The sequence below is a fragment of the Oncorhynchus nerka genome, linkage group LG10 (genome assembly GCF_034236695.1).
Source record: "Oncorhynchus nerka isolate Pitt River linkage group LG10, Oner_Uvic_2.0, whole genome shotgun sequence".
NCBI lineage: Eukaryota > Metazoa > Chordata > Actinopteri > Salmoniformes > Salmonidae > Oncorhynchus > Oncorhynchus nerka.
The window spans coordinates 102921098-102931362 of NC_088405.1; positions in this window are offsets into that span (position 1 = coordinate 102921098).

Sequence of the window (10265 nt, forward strand, 5' to 3'; positions counted from 1 at the left end):
GCTCCGCACCCCCCGCAGCTACATTCCCGAGCCTCCCCAGCTTATCCTTCACCCAAATCCAGATAACAGATGTTCTGAAAAAGCTGCAAAACTTGGACCCGTACGAATGAGCTGGGCTAGACAAAGTAGTCGGCTGTACATAATCCATCTGTAAATAGCCCATCTGTAAATAGCCCATCCAATCTACCTACCTCATCCCCATATTGTTTTTATTTACTTTTCTGCTCTTTTGCACACCAGTATCACTACTTGTACATCATCATCTGCTCATCTATCACTCCAGTGTTAATATGCTAAATTGTAATTACTTCGCTACCATGGCCTATTTATTGCCTTACCTCCTCATGCCATTTGTACACACTGTATATAGACTTTCTTTTTTCTATTGTGTTATTGACTGTACGCTTGTTTATTCCATGTGTAACTCTGTGTTGTTGTTTGTGTCGCACTGCTTTGCTTTACTTGGCCAGGTCGCAGTTGTAAATGAGAACTTGTTCTCAACTAGCGTACCTGGTTAAATAAAGGTGAAATATATATATTTTTATTTATTTCATAGACCTGACTCTCAGCTAAACTTAACGCTGAATATGCTGCTACTCGCTCAAACAAATAGAAAAATGTTTCTGGGTCCTTTTCGTTAAACTTCAGTTGGATACAGGCAAGTTTGTTACAGGCAAAACTGATGACTCTTGTCTGAGCTTACCCTCTCTGTTTAGGAGTAGTTTATTATGTTGTCTAAGCTTACCCTCTCTGTTTAGGAGTAGTTTATTATGTTGTCTAAGCTTACCCTCTCTGTTTAGGAGTAGTTTATTATGTTTTCTGAGCTTACCCTCTCTGATTAGGAGTAGTTTATTCTCTTGTCTAAGCCTACCCTCTCTGTTTAGGAGTAGTTTATTATGTTGTCTAAGCTTACCCTCTCTGATTAGGAGTAGTTTATTCTCTTGTCTAAACTTACCCTCTCTGATTAGGAGTAGTTTATTATGTTGTCTGAGCTTACCCTCTCTGATTAGGAGTAGTTTATTCTCTTGTCTAAGCTTACCCTCTCTGTTTAGGAGTAGTTTATTATGTTGTCTAAGCTTACCCTCTCTGATTAGGTCGTATACTGTTGTCTAAGCTTACCCTCTCTGATTAGGTCTTTGTAATGCAGTCTGTGTGTAGCTGGTTAGGAGTCAGAAGCAGGACAGCAGATATGAGTAAAAAAACATACTTTACTCAACATAAATCAAATGCAATACAAAAGAGAGCCCACATACACGGACCTCACTACGTACAAAACAATCACTCACAAAAAAACATGGGGGAACAGAGAGTTAGATAATGAATAAGTAATTGGGGGATTGAAACCAGGTGTGAAAAACAAAGACAAAACAAATGGAAAATGAAAAGTGGATCGGCGATGGCTAGAAGGCCGGTGACGTCGACCGACGAACTCCACCCGAACAAGGAGAGGGACCGACTTCAGCGGAAGTTGTGACAGTATCCCCCCTGACAGTATTCCCCCTGACAGTACCCCCCCAGTGACAGTACCCCCGTGACAGTATCCCCCCTGACAGTATTTCCCCGTGACAGTATCCCCCCCGTGACAGTATCCCCCCGTGACAGTATCCCCCCCGTGACAGTATTCCCCCCCCTGACAGTATCCCCCCTGACAGTATTCCCCCCGTGACAGTATCCCCCCTTGACGCGTGGCTCCAGCAGCATGCACAGGGCGATCCGGGTGGAGACAGTGGAAGTCCCGCAGCAACAAAGGGTCCAGGATGTCCTCCACCGACACCCAGCATCTTTCTTTCGGACCATACCCCTCCCACTCCACGAGGTACTGAAGGCCACTTGCCCAACGCCTCGAGTCCAGGATGGCTCGAACAGCATATTCCTGGGTCCCCTCGATGTCCAGAGGGGGGCGGAGGAACCTCCCGCACCTCAGATTCCTGGAGTGGACCAGCCACCACCGGCCTGAGGAGAGACACATGAAACGAGGGGTTAATACAGTAATTGGGGGGGAAGTTGTAACCTGTAGCATACCGCATTCAGTCTCCTCAGGACTTTGCTTCCGGCAGCTTCCGGCAGGGCAGGCGGAGGGGCAGGTTTCGGGTCGAGAGCCAGACCCGGTCCCCTGGTGCAAACACCGGGGCCTCACTGCGGTGACAGTCGGCGCTTGCCTTCTGCAACCTCACGGCCCCTTGCAGGTGCACATGGGCGGCGTCCCAGGTCTCCTCCGAGCACTTAAACCATTCGTCCACCGCAGGAGCTTCGATCTGGCTCTGATGCCAAGGTGCCAGAACCGGCTGATACCCCAGTACGCACTGGAAGGGAGAGAGGTTAGTGGAGGAGTGACGGAGTGAGTTTTGGGCCATCTCTGCCCAGGGGATGAACGCCACCCACTCCCCCGGCCGGTCCTGGCAATATGACCGCAGAAACCTACCCACATCCTGGTTTACTCTCTCCCCCTGCCCATTACTCTTGGTGTGAAAACCTGAGGTGAGGTTGACCGAGACCCCCAGACGTTCCATGAACGCTCTCCAGACCCTGGACGTGAACTGGGGACCTCGATCAGACACTATATACTCAGGCACCCCATTGTGCCGGAAGACGTGAGTGAACAGGGCCTCCGCAGTCTGTAGGGCCGTAGGGAGACCGGGCAAAGGGAGGAGACGGCAGGACTTCGAAAACCGATCCACAACGGCCAGGATCGTGGTGTTCCCCTGTGAGGGAGGAAGATCTGTCAGGAAGTCCACCGACAGGTGCGACCACGGCCGTTGTGGAACGGGTAGGGGTTGTAACTTGCCTCTGGGCAGGTGATTGGGAGCATTGCACTGGGCGCACACCCAGCAAGAGGAAACATAAACCCTCACGTCCTTGGCCAAGGTGGACCACCAGTACTTCCCACTAAGGCAACGCACCGTCCGCCCGAAACCAGGATGACCAGAGGAGGGTGATGTGTGGGCCCAATAGATCAAACGGTCGTGGACAGCAGGTGGAACATACAGGTGCCCAGCTGGACACTGGGGGGGAGTGGGCTCTGTGCGTAATGCCCGCTCGATGTCCAGCTCCCACACCACCGGTGCCACCAGGCAAGAGGCCGGAAGTATGGGAGTGTGATCCATGGACCGCTCCTCTGTGTCATACATCCGGGACAGTGTGTCTGCCTTAGCGTTCTGGGAACCTGGTCTGTAGGACAAAGTGAAAACAAAACGGGTAAAGATCATGGCACACCTTGCCTGGCGAGGGTTCAGTCTCCTCGCCGCCCGGATATACTACATATTGGGGTGGTAGGTCCAGATGAGAAAATGGTGTTAAGCCCCCTCAAGGCAATGTCTCTAAGCTTACCCTCTCTGATTAGGTCGTATACTGTTGTCTAAGCTTACCCTCTCTGATTAGGAGTAGTTTATTCTCTTGTCTAAGCTTACCCTCTCTGATTAGGTCTTATTCTGTTCCATCTGGAACTCAGTTTGTTGTTTAATCTGCTCTTTTCTAGTTGTAGCATTAAAACTCTTTGTTGCTCAGCAACACCTTCGTAACGCAACTGGAGTACCAAACTGTGGGTCTCGAACAGTTAGGGTTCCTTCCTCAACTAGTTCAGCTTTTTATTTTTTATTTAACCTTTATTTAACCAGGTAGGCTAGTTGAGAACAAGTTGTCATTTGCAACTGCGACCTGGCCAAGATAAAGCAAAGCAGTGCGACACATACAACAATACAGAGTTACACATGGAATAAACAAACATACAATCAATAATACAGTAGAAAAATCTATATACAGTGAGTGCAAATGAGATAGGATAAGAGAGGTAAGGCAATAAATAGGCCATGGTGGTGAAGTAATTACAACAAAGCAACTAAACACTGGAATGATAGAATGTGCAGAAGATGAACGTGCAAGTAGAGATACTGGGGTGCAAAGGAGCAAGATAAATAAATACAGTATGGGGATGAGGTAGATTGGATGGGCTATTTACAGACGAGCTATGTACAGGTGCAGTGATCTGTGAGCTGCTCTGACAGCTGGTGCTTAAAGCTAGTGAGGGAGGTAAGAGTCTCCAGCTTTAGTGATTTTTGCAGTTCGTTCCAGTCATTGGCAGCAGAGAACTGGAATTAGAGGCGGCCAAAGGAAGAATTGGCATTGGGGGTGACCAGTGAGATATACCTGCTGGAGCGCGTGCTATGGGTGGGTGCTGCTATGGTGACCAGTGAGCTGAGATAAGGCGGGGCTTTACCTAGCAGAGACTTATAGATGACCTGGAGCCAGTGGGTTTGGCGACGAGTATGAAGCGAGGGCCAGCCAACGAGAGTGTACAGGTCGCAGTGGTGGGTAGTATATGGGGCTTTGGTGACAAAACTGATGGCACTGTGATAGACTGTATCCAATTTGTTGGATGTTTGGCAGCGTGAGTGAAGGAGGCTTTGTTGCGAAATACGAAGCCGATTCTAGGATTAATTTTGGATTGGAGATGTTTAACGTGAGTCTGGAAGGAGAGTTTACAGTCTAACCAGACACCTAGGTATTTGTCCACATATTCTAAGTCAGAACCGTCCAGAGTAGTGATGCTAGACGGGCGTGCAGGTGCGGGCAGCGATCGGTTGAAGAGCATGTATTTAGTTTTACTTGCATTTAAGAGCAGTTGGAGGCCACGGAAGGAGAGTTGTATGCATTGAAGCTCATCTGGAGGTTAGATAACACAGTGTCCAAAGAAGGGCCAGAGGTATACAGAATGGGGTCGTCTGCATAGAGGTGGTAAAAAGAATCACCAGCAGCAAGACCGACATCATTGATGTATACAGAGAAGAGAGTCGGCCCGAGAATTGAACCCTGAGGCACCCCCATAAAGACTGCCAGAGGTCCGGACAACAGGCCCTCCGATTTGACATACTGAACTCTATCAGAGAAGTAGTTGGTGAACCAGGCAAGGCAATTATTTGAGAAACCAAGGGAGTTGAGTCTGCCAATAAGAATGTTGGGATTGACAGAGTTGAAAGCCTGAATACGGCTGCACAGTAATGTCTCTTATCGATGGCGGTTATTATATAGTTTAGGACCTTGAGCGTGGCTGAGGTGCACCCATGACCAGCTCTGAAACCAGATTGCATAGCGGAGAAGGTACGGTGGGATTCGAAATGGTCGGTAATCTGTTTGTCAACCTGTCTGGCATGGCACCAGTGGGACGGTAGCCGCGACAACAGCAAGTGAAATTGCAGGGCGCCAAATTCAAAACAACAGAAATCCCATAATTGAAATTCCTCAAACACACAAGTATTGTTCACCATTTTAAAGATACACTTCTTGTAAATCCAACCACAGTGTCCGATTTCAAAAAGGCTTTACGGCAAAAAGCACACCAAACGATTATGTTAGGTCAGCGCCTAGTCACAGAAAACCATACAGCCATTTTCCAGCCAAGGAGAGGGCTCACAAAAGTCAGAAATAGCTATTAAATTAATCACTAATCTTTGATGATCTTCATCAGATGGCACTCACAGGACTTCATGTTACACAATAAATGTGTGTTTTGTTCGATAAAGTTTATCTTCATGTCCAAAAACCTCAGTTGAGTTATGTATAGTAATCATTGTCTCAAACAAACATCCGGTGAAATTTCAGGGCCACACCAAATTACAGAAATACTTAAATACTTAATAAACATTGATGAAAAATACAAGTATTATACATAGGATCAAAGATAAACGTTAATCCAGCCAAAATGTACTTCTCCTTAATGCAACCGCTGTGTCAGATTTCAAAAAAGCTTTACAGCGACAGCACACCATGCAATAATCTGAGTACAGCGCTCAGCCACCAAAACAAGCCAAACAGATACCCACCATGTTGTGGAGTACAGAAGTCAGAAATTGCATTAAAATATTCACTTAGCTTTGATGATCTTCATCGGAAATGCACTCCCAGGAATCCCAGTTCCACAATAAATGTTTGTTTTGTTCGATCAAATCCATATCTATGTCCAAATACCTCCTTTTTGTTTGTGCGTTTAGTACACTAATCAAATGCACATGGCGCGGGCACTAAGTCCAGACGAAAAGTCCCAAAAGTTTCATTACAGTTTGTAGAAACATGTCAAACGATGTATAGAATCAATCTTTAGGACGTTTTTATCATAAATCTTCAATAATATTCCAACCTGACAATTCCTTTGTCTTTAGAAAGGAAAGGGAAGTGAGCTTGTGCTCACGGCCGTGCGCGTGACTAAACTCAAGGCTTTCAGCTGAGCCACTACTGTGATTGGTCTTATTCACTCCCCTTTCACAATAGAAGCCTGAAACAATATTCTAAAACTGTTGACATCTAGTGGAAGCCTTAGGAAGTGCAATCTGACCAAATTTACACTGTATATTGGACAGGCAATCACTTGAAAAACTACAAACCTCAGATCTCCCACTTCCTGGTTGGATATTTCTCAGGTTTTCGCCTGCCATATGAGTTCTGTTATACTCACACACATCATTCAAACAGTTTTAGAAACTTAAGAGTGGTTTCTATCCAAATCTACTAATAATATGCATATATTCGCTTCTGGGACTGAGTAGCAGGCAGTTCACTCTGGGCACGCTTTTCATCCGAAAGTGAAAATACTGCCCCCTAGCCCAAAGAGGTGAGTGAGGAAGGCACTTTTAAAGAATAACCAGGCATCCTCTACTGACAGGATGAGGTCGATTAGAAAGGCCTGCTTTTAGACTGACCTTCATAATGTCTTTCCATTGTTGTAGTACTCAGAAATCTGTGCTATCTGCTTTTTAGTGCACTGCTCCAAAAGTGCTTCAGACGGACACTCAATAAACTTGTCTACATTACTATCCATGATAAACTAAATCACCCACATAGACGGAAACCAAAGACAAATGCCTACACAACTAGTGTTGGTACATAGTGTACAACGACAACATGAAGGACAACCAAGACTAAATGGAACCTCCCTCTAACTAATACAACTATCTAACTAACTAACTAGTCTAATCCCTAGTCTTTGTGCAGATACTGGCAGGGGGTGTTATGCACTGGTTCCATCGGAAACAGAAAGGTAACATGAAATCCAGTGACTGATCTGAATCCTGTGGCAATTTATCACAATCATACAATGTGATTTTCTGGATTTTTGTTTTAGATTCAGTCTCTCACAGTTGAAGTGTACCTATGATAAAAAATTACAAACCTCTAAATGCTTTTTAAGGAAAACCTGCAAAATCGGCAGTGTATCAAATAATTGTTCTCCCCACTGTATATGGGTAAGATAGTCTAGCTAGCTACATTTTAAGATATTATACGTTTATAATTTTTCTAAGTTGTTTTCATTTCAAGTTAAAGCGTACTGTTAACTAGCTAGCTAAAGTTAGCTGGCATGATCTGTGTAGTAAAACATTTTTATCTCAGAGCCATTTGCATTGCTAGTTATAGCCTGGCTAACATTGAACCTGGTTGGTTAGCTACCTGCAGAATCATGCAGGGTAGTAACGTTATGAGTTGAGATTATGGTTCATTGTTTAGCTAGCTAGCTACATGTCTTAACAAAAGACTCAACTATGCAAGTAACCATTTCAATAGACTGTTCATGATGTCACTGCAACAACTGTCGATAGATGTAGCTGGTAAATTCCCTCTGGCTATCTACTCCGATTTCAGAGCACTCTCGTCTGTGTGCCAGAGCGTAGAATAACTTATGAATTTACAAATGCTCAACACCCATTGGCCGGTGTCAGTAAACATAGGGGGAAAAGCGTTGGCAGCAGCACAGTTAGAGTCACCAACGCTCTGGATAACATAAAAACAGCTTAACCAGCTCTGCTAGGAAGGGTAAAATGGTCAAAGTGAGCTGTTCTCTCATTTGTGTCTGGAAGTAGCTAGCCAATGTTAGACAGTTAGCTTGGGTGCTTGACTGCTGTTGTTAGGTCTGAATGCTCTGAATGCTCCGAGAGCAAAACGCTCTTTAAGAACGGACAATCTTACGGACGCTCTGAGTTTACGGACGCTCTGAGTTTACGGACGCTCTGAGTTTACGGACGCTCTGAGTTTATGAACGCTCTGAGTTTACGGGCGCTCTGAGTTTACGGACGCTCTGAGTTTACGGATGCTCTGAGTTTACGGACGCTCTGAGTTTACGGAAGCTCAGAGTTTACGGACGCTCTGAGTTTACGGACGCTCTGAGTTTACGGACGCTCTGAGTTTACGGACGCTCTGAGTTTACGAACACCCAGAGCTCACTCTGGCACTCCAGAATGAATTTACGAATACACCCATAGTATAAACCAGCCTTTAGTCTTGAAATCTTTGGTTGTTTAGCACATGGCCTCACATGTGAATCCTTAAAGATATGGCCTAAGGCTTAAGAGGGTGTGAACTATGTTGAATGGGTGTAGACAAAGAAGAGCTCCAGTAGGTTTACCAAAGGTTTACCAGGTCCAGTAGGTTTACCAAAACATTCAAGAGCCATTTTCTCAAGTGAGGTTACAAGTGTATCAACTTTCAAAGCAGAATTACTTTCCCATTGTTCCTCAACTCTAGTGTATGATATACCATTTTCTAGTTTCTACTTATTCAATGTAAACCACTTTTAAAAAACCATTTCAAATGTTGCTACATAAGACCGAATCAAGTCGGTCGGTCACATATGTGGTTCCTACCAACTCAAGTGGTTATCCTTTACCAAATCAGCACCTAAAACTCCAATGGTGAGGAAATAGGCACAAACAAATGGCTTTGTAGACCAACAGATAGGGGAGAAAAGTTCTTCCCTTCCAGAATCCACCAAAACAAAACCCCCTAAAGCCTCCAAGGATAAACCCTGGGAAAAAAATATGCGTGACACTCCCAAAGTTTGACTTTAACGAAGACTGCCAAACATATAGTACACAGCTGAACCCAATTTGGCACCAATTACTACCCCTACATGGTGCTCCAATCTGACCACAGAACAGAGAGTCTAAACCAATGTCAACCTAACAAAACAGCCAAATTTACAAATAACATGCTACCAAAACTACCATATAACCAAAATCCTCAATAGGATGAGCCCCCACTGTGTTACATTACATCATAGTTCATAACAACAAGGGGGAGACCACACATGAAATGGAATGCATTTATTAAACTAAATAATAAACACAAACATGTACCATAAGCTGTGGACGTCTATACGATCATTAGTATACGCAGTGTGTAGATGAGTGGAGAGAGTGTTGTCTGGTGGAAACAGACCAATAACCAAAAGGTGGAGGAAGCCAGCCTGCCAGTCAGGGAAGAGAGACAGTGTTGTCTGGTGGAAACAGACCAGCAACCAAAAGGTGGAGGAAGCCAGCCTGCCAGTCAGGGAAGAGACAGTGTTGTCTGGTGGAAACAGACCAGCAACCAAAAGGTGGAGGAAGCCAGCCTGCCAGTCAGGGAAGAGAGACAGTGTTGTCTGGTGGAAACAGACCAGCAACCAAAAGGTGGAGGAAGCCAGCCTGCCAGTCAGGGAAGAGAGACAGTGTTGTCTGGTGGAAACAGACCAGCAACCAAAAGGTGGAGGAAGCCAGCCTGCCAGTCAGGGAAGAGAGACAGTGTTGTCTGGTGGAAACAGACCAGCAACCAAAAGGTGGAAAGCCAGCCTGCCAAAAGAGGTGTTGTCTGGTGAAACAGACCAGCAACAAAAGGTGGAAAGCCAGCCTGCCAGTCAGGAAACAGTGTTGTCTGGTGGAAACAGACCAATAACCAAAAGGTGGAGGAAGCCAGCCTGCCAGTCAGGAAGAGAAACAGTGTTGTATGGTGGAAACAGACCAATAACCAAAAGGTGGAGGAAGCCAGCCTGCCAGTAAGAGAAGAGAAACAGTGTTGTCTGGTGAAACAGACCAATAACCAAAAGGTGGAGGAAGCCAGCCTGCCAGTCAGGGAAGAGAGACAGTGTTGTATGGTGAAAAGAAAGTATTGGCATTTGTGGTAACCCTTTATAGCCTGCCAGCGAAGCCTGCCCAGGTGCTCCACATCAGCTTACAATCCTCCCATTTCTGCCCACTGGCCTCCTGCAACAAGCAGACTACAAGCAGACTCCTGCAACAAGCAGACTCCTGCAATAGGCAGACTACAAGCAGACTCCTGCAATAGGCAGACTACAAGCAGACTCCTGCAACAAGCAGACTACAAGCAGACTCCTGCAACAAGCAGACTCCTGCAACAAGCAGACTCCTGCAACAAGCAGACTACAAGCAGACTCCTGCAACAAGCAGACTCCTGCAACAAGCAGACTCCGGCAACAAGCAGACTCCGGCAACAAGCAGACTCCTGCAACA